Genomic DNA, 6,591 nt, shown 5'->3' on the forward strand with positions numbered 1-6,591 from the left:
TAGGTTTTATCAATCCCATCAATATGGGTATCAAATGAAAGGGCTCAATAAGCAGAATACAATATACTAAAAAAAAATTAAATCCAAGATGGCGGCCGCTACAAAATGGCGGATAACGTAGGTTTTATCAATCCGTCGGATAACGTAGGTTTTATCAATCCCATCAATATGGGTATCAAATAAAAGGGCTCAACAAGCAGAATACAATATACTAAAAAAAAAATTAAATCGAAGATGGCGGCCGCTACAAAATGGCGGATAACGTAGGTTTTATCAATCCTATCAATATGAGTATCAAAATGAAAGGGCTCAACAAGCAGAATACAATATACTAAAAAAAATTAAATCCAAGATGGCGGCCGCTACAAAATGGCGGATAACGTAGGTTTTATCAATCCGTCGGATAACGTAGGTTTTATCAATCCCATCAATATGGGAATCAAATGAAAGGGCTCAACAAGCAGAATACAATATACTAAAAAAAAAATTAAATCCAAGATGGCGGCCTCTACAAAATGGCGGATAACTTAGGTTTTATCAATCCCATTGTTCGGAGATGTGAGGTTCAGTAAAAACAGCAGGAACTCTTCTTTACACTTTTTAATTGATTTTAATAAAAAACCGGAGATGTGACGAAAATCGACAGATGAGAGACAGGGAGCAAAAATGAGTGATGTGACACATAAAAACTAAGTAGTTAAAAAAAGATAGGTATGTATAGGTACCCACGTAACACTGAACATACCCCCGGGCGTTGAAAGCTCTAGCTTTCAACCAACTTAACTATCAACGGGTAACACGCAAATCTTGTTGTGCGCTCGTCGAACGACTCCACCGGCAGTCTTCACGTCAGCAACTCTACTGACTCCATCCTGACCTGGGTGCAATGCAATAATGCGGCCCATCCTCCACTTTAATGGTGGTAAATGGTCATCTTTCACAGCCACCAAAGCTCCGATACTCAACGGATTGTTTGGGACGCGCCATTTGCCACGCTGCTGCAACTCCGACAGATATTCTCTGCTCCAACGTCTCCAAAAATGTTGACGGAGTTGTTCAATCCGCTGGTAACGCGTAAGGCGATTCGCTGAAGAATCCATCAGGTCTTCGGTAGGAAGGGCTGTCATCGATCTGCCGATTAGAAAATGTCCAGGCGTTAACGGCTGCAGGTCGTCCGGGCTTGACGATAACGGCGTGAGTGGACGGGAATTTAATACGGCTTCAATTTGGATTAGCACAGTGTTAAATTCTTCGTATGTCAAATAACAATTTCCCAACACTCTAATTAAATGGAATTTAGTTGATTTTACCCCCGCTTCCCAAAGACCTCCGAAATGGGGAGCGTAGGCAGGAGAAAAATGAAAATTAATGCCTTCGGTGGCAACATTCTCAGAAAACGAACTGCAATTAGCCTTCAAGAATTTACCTAACTCGTTGGCAGCGCCAACGAACGAAGTGCCATTGTCAGAATAGATGTTAACAGGTTTACCTCGTCGCGAAATAAATCGGCGCAAAGCTGACATAAAGCAATTGCTTGTTAAATCACCCACTAATTCTAGGTGGATGGCCTTTGTTGTGAAGCACACAAATATGGCAATATACACCTTTACGTGCCGGCATCCACGACCTTGACGACTTGCCACTAACATTGGACCTGCGTAGTCTATACCTACGTTAAGAAACGTACAGCCGCCAGAATCTAAGCGCTGCCGTGGCAAATCTCCCATGATAGGCGCAACAATACGTCCTTTTACGCGACTACACCTTACGCATTTTCGGTAGCAAGCTTTCGCTAATTTTATACCTCCGATGGGCCAATACTTGTCACGCAATGACGCCAATAATAATTGAGGCCCTGCATGCAACATTTTAATGTGTTCGTGATCAAATATTATTTTAGATAAAATATGACTGGACTGTATTAAAATAGGGAACTTTTTGTCATAATCAAAATCAGAGTTAGCGAGACGACCACCAACTCTCAATACTCCTTTGGCGTCAATAAATACATTAAACTTGAGCAAATGATTTTTATTTGGTAGAGTTTGTCCCTTTAATAAAATATTATACTCAGGGAATGATTCATTTTGTGCAGTTTTAATAATCACATTAAAAGCTTGGTTTAATTCTGGTGCGCTAAGACAGGACGTGTCCCTTACACGATATTTGCAGTTCTTGATGAAACGCAGTACGTAAGCCATGGTACGTGTGAGCCGATTCAATTTAGAAAATCGATTGAAATCAATCAGCAACGATTTATTACTGTCAGAAACAACGGTATTTAATGTGACTTCGGAGTTAGGAAGTCGTGTTTCTGGCAAATTTACTGCTGACTTCTCCACCACGTTAGCTGGCCAACAGGACTCTGCACTGTTCAAAAAGCTAGGGCCTGACCACCACTGCTCCAGGGAATGGATTGAAGAGGCATCAACTCCGCGCGAGATGTAATCGGCTGGATTGGCATCTGTTGGCACATGACGCCAAACACAGTTGCCACCTTTGTCCAAGATATCTGCAACACGATTACGCACAAAAACTTGTAATTTGTTAGGATGCATCTTCAACCATCCTAGAACAATAGTTGAGTCAGTCCAGAACGTGCAACGATCAATCTTCAATCTGAGTGAAGAGACGACCTTCTCATACAACTTCGCACCAACCAGAGCACCGCACAGCTCAAGCCTTGGTATCGTGGTTGGCTTGACAGGAGCGACGCGGCTTTTTGCAGTAAGTAAACGAACGAGTACCTTGTTCTTCACGTCAATACTCCTTACATACACACACGCGCCGTACGCTGTCTGCGATGCATCAGTAAATATGTGTAACTCAATAGAGTTAACACTGTCGCACACGACATGTCGCGGTATGCGAACATGATTTAAGTCTGGCAAGCAGCTAATAATTTTGTTCCATTGTTGACAAACATCAGACGGCAGTGGTTCATCCCATGACAATTTTAATAACCAGAGCTTCTGTAGCATCATCTTAAATAATATAACGCAGGGTGATAACAAACCCAACGGATCAAACACCTGAGATACTACAGAAAGCATAGTGCGCTTAGTCACATTCTTTGGGACATCAATATCAATCGAGAAGTACATCTCATCGCTATCAGGCACCCAACCTAGGCCCAGTGTTTTACATGGTTCATTATCACCCAACTTTAAGTTAAGTGATGACTGTCTATCTTCGTGCATTAATAACAGGGGTTCATTGGATTTCCACTTACGCAGTGGCATGCACCCAGATGCGAGAGCCTCAGTTACGCCTTGACGTATTTTAATGCCTTCACTAACGGAATCAGCACCAGTAAGTAGGTCATCTACATAAAAATCGTGAAGGATAACCTCTGCGATCATCTCATCAGTGCACTCGATACCCAATTGCTTCAAACATCTCACAGCCAGAAAGGGTGCACTGGCCGTGCCGTACGTAACGGTGTTGAGCTGGAACGACTTAACATCATGAGAGGGATCATCCCTCCATAGTATCTGCTGCAAGTGTCTGTCATCGGGGTGAACAACAATCTGCCTGTACATCTTTTCCACATCTGCAGATAAAATGAATTTATGTTGACGAAAGCGTAATAATATAGAGATCAGATCATCTTGAATGGTAGGTCCCACCATCTGAATATCATTAAAAGAATGGCCTGATGTTGTGGGACTACTACCATTATAAACCACTCTTAATTTAGTAGTTGTACTACTCTCACGTTCAACACCGTGATGCGGTATGTGATGGGCAGACTGATCGTTGTTCACCTCAGACATATGACCGAGACGTTCATACTCCGACATAAACTGACAGTATTTTTGCCTTAACCCAGGATTATTTTTCAATTTGCGTTCTAATGACAAAAGACATTTTAGAGACTTGTTGTAAGAATCTCCTAGCAAACTTTCAGAATGTTTTAACGGGATTCTAACGCAGAAACGACCAGTTTCCAAACGTGAAACATTTTTTATAAAATGTTCCTCACACATCCGCTCCTCATCAGAATAATATGATGTCTTAATGTCAACTTCTTCAAGTTGCCAGAACCGCGTTAATTGGGTGTCAATGACATCATGAGGAGTGTGATTACCCTGGTCAACATGTGCAAAGTTACATAAAATTGGATTGGATTCCGAATGAGTGACATGGCCTATAGGCCCGGAAATTAACCAACCCAATTTTGTATTATAAAGTGTAGGTTTACCTGCACCTAGTGAGATCTTTTGTGATTCTAGTAAGTCCCAAAATACATCGGCACCGATAATTAAATCCACAGAGGACGGTGAGTTAAAGCTAGGATCACATAAAGCCAAGTCAGACGGAATGTTCAATTCCGACACGTTCACATGACGACTTGGTAAATCTTCAATTATTGTTGTTAAAACAAAGCAGTCAATATTACGAGTATAGTCGGTGTTTATTGATTTAATTTTGACACGACACATTTTTGTAATTAATGACGACGCATTACCAACACCTAAAACCGTTTGGTTAACTTGTTTTATGGGCAAATTCAGACGCTGAAACATTCGCTCCGTTATGAGGCATGACGTGCTGCCGCTGTCAAGTACAGCCCGCGCGACGTGCTCGCGATGGTTGACATCGTATAACTTTATTAGAGCAGTTGATAATATGACGTCACGGTCAGCGCACAGGTCGTCCACACGCGCGGACAGCGTGACGCCCGCAGTCGGCTGGGCCGGGGCGGAGGTCACGTTCGCGCTGCTTGAAGCACCCACACTGCTGGTCGAGGTGCTCGAAACCGCCTCCCTCGCGCCGGCAACTAAGTGTCGCCTCATATCATTTACATGAATAAGGGAATTATGCTTTCGCTTACATACTTTACAACCATTCTTTTTACATTGGTTAGCGAAGTGACTCTTACGAAAACAGTTGTAGCATACCTTTAACTCTGGCAACAGCTTCAATCGTTGTTCAGTATTCAAAATTAAGAACTGAGGGCAAAAATTCAGCTTATGTCCACCGGCACACTTGGGACACGAAACCGTGTCGGCACTCGACTGCCCAGATTGATTGTCTGTAACGGATAACATACTTCGAATTTTAGTATTAGCATTGTTTATATTTTTTGTCGCACTACATGAACTGCCGCGCGAAACATCAAGAGTTTCTAAAAGATCGGCTCGACCACGGAGGAATTTGACAAAAGTGTCTAACGTGATTGTATTTAATTGTTCTATTCGTCCTTTGGTCTCCTCCCACTCACGAAAAGTCTTAGAATCCAGCTTGGTTGAAACAAGATGTATTAGAAGGGTGTCCCAATGTTCAGTGGGTTCCTTTAATGACTCTAACGCACGGAGATTTTTGCTTAAATCATCAATAATACGACGAATACTTGAAGCCGACTCTTTAGAAATAGGTTGAATGTTAAATAGTGCAGAAACATGGTTCTGTATTAAAAGTCGCTTATTATCAAAACGCTCGCACAATAACCTCCAAGCTACGTTATAATTAATAGATGAGAATTCTATGGATTTAATCACCAGGGCAGCACTATCCTGTAACGATGCGCGTAAATAGTGAAATTTATTGATATCAGGTATGGCGTCATTGTCATGGATAAGGCTTAAAAAGGTGTCATGAAACTCAAGCCAAGTGTCATAGCTACCGTTGAATTTCGGTAATTGAATAGTGGGCAATTTAACACAATTATTAATATGTAATTCAGACGAATGTTTAGAACGACTGTCACTTTCATTGGAAGCATTCAGTTGAGTATTAAATGAAATAATTTCCTGTGCTCGGCCTATTAATTGATAGTATTTAGACTCAAACTCAGTCCTCTCATCTAAAAGGGTGTCAACATTGTCAACAGTACACTCAAGTTTGGTCTGCACTTCATCGTACTGTTGGTATAATTTAATCATCTGATCTACGCGTAACTGCAGTTCGTTTACCTGAGAACGGTCCAGTGATCGTGATAGGTTGTCCAAGTAATTACCAAACGAAGTAACACGGCCTTTATAACTGCCTCGTTTTTTAATTAACTCCTTTTCCTTTTCAGACATCTTAGAAAGCGAAGATTAAACCTGGAATGCACAAATGCACACAAATCACTATCTCGTTTTGTTATAAATGCAGATTACAAACTACAACACCACTAATTATGACCGGTTATTACACAAACAATGACTATTCTCACCTCGAATGCACTCACAACAAATATTACTTGGTTAACAATACAACTTAACTAAAATTGAAGACTAATATTTAGATGCACTCAAATAACATATAGGTATGAACTTATATGAAGTGTTAAGTCGTATTTTCCTTTATAAACTATCAAAATAACGTAACATCAACTAATTATACTTTGTTGTGTATGATAATTGACAACATAATAAGAATGATATGAATACAGTAACGTATCGCAGGCGCCGGTGCCCGGATACTATTGTACTCGATAACGGTATTATGCGACTACGACAAGATAAACAGCTGATATATGATATGCAGTACAATATAAGGACTTTTGATTTTAGCAATGCTATAACACTATGAATTTTTAATAACTGGTATAAATCTTATATAATATTATAAATAAGATAATACGTACCTAATTGACGTGTA

The 6,591-nt window shown here is 40.7% G+C and overlaps 1 long non-coding RNA gene across 1 annotated transcript; it reads right to left on the reverse strand.

The window, feature by feature from the left end:
* Positions 1 to 637: 637 nt before the first annotated feature.
* LOC126381194 (uncharacterized) lies at positions 638 to 6,335 on the reverse strand. Its single transcript, XR_007568712.1, has 4 exons — positions 6,164 to 6,335; positions 5,919 to 6,050; positions 4,905 to 5,038; positions 638 to 1,131 (listed from the first exon to the last, which is right to left on the reverse strand). It is a non-coding gene; the product is annotated as an uncharacterized LOC126381194 (long non-coding RNA).
* Between the last annotated feature and the right edge of the window lie 256 nt (positions 6,336 to 6,591).

Source organism: Pectinophora gossypiella, unplaced genomic scaffold (genome assembly GCF_024362695.1).
Source record: "Pectinophora gossypiella unplaced genomic scaffold, ilPecGoss1.1 Pgos_39, whole genome shotgun sequence".
Lineage (NCBI taxonomy): Eukaryota > Metazoa > Arthropoda > Insecta > Lepidoptera > Gelechiidae > Pectinophora > Pectinophora gossypiella.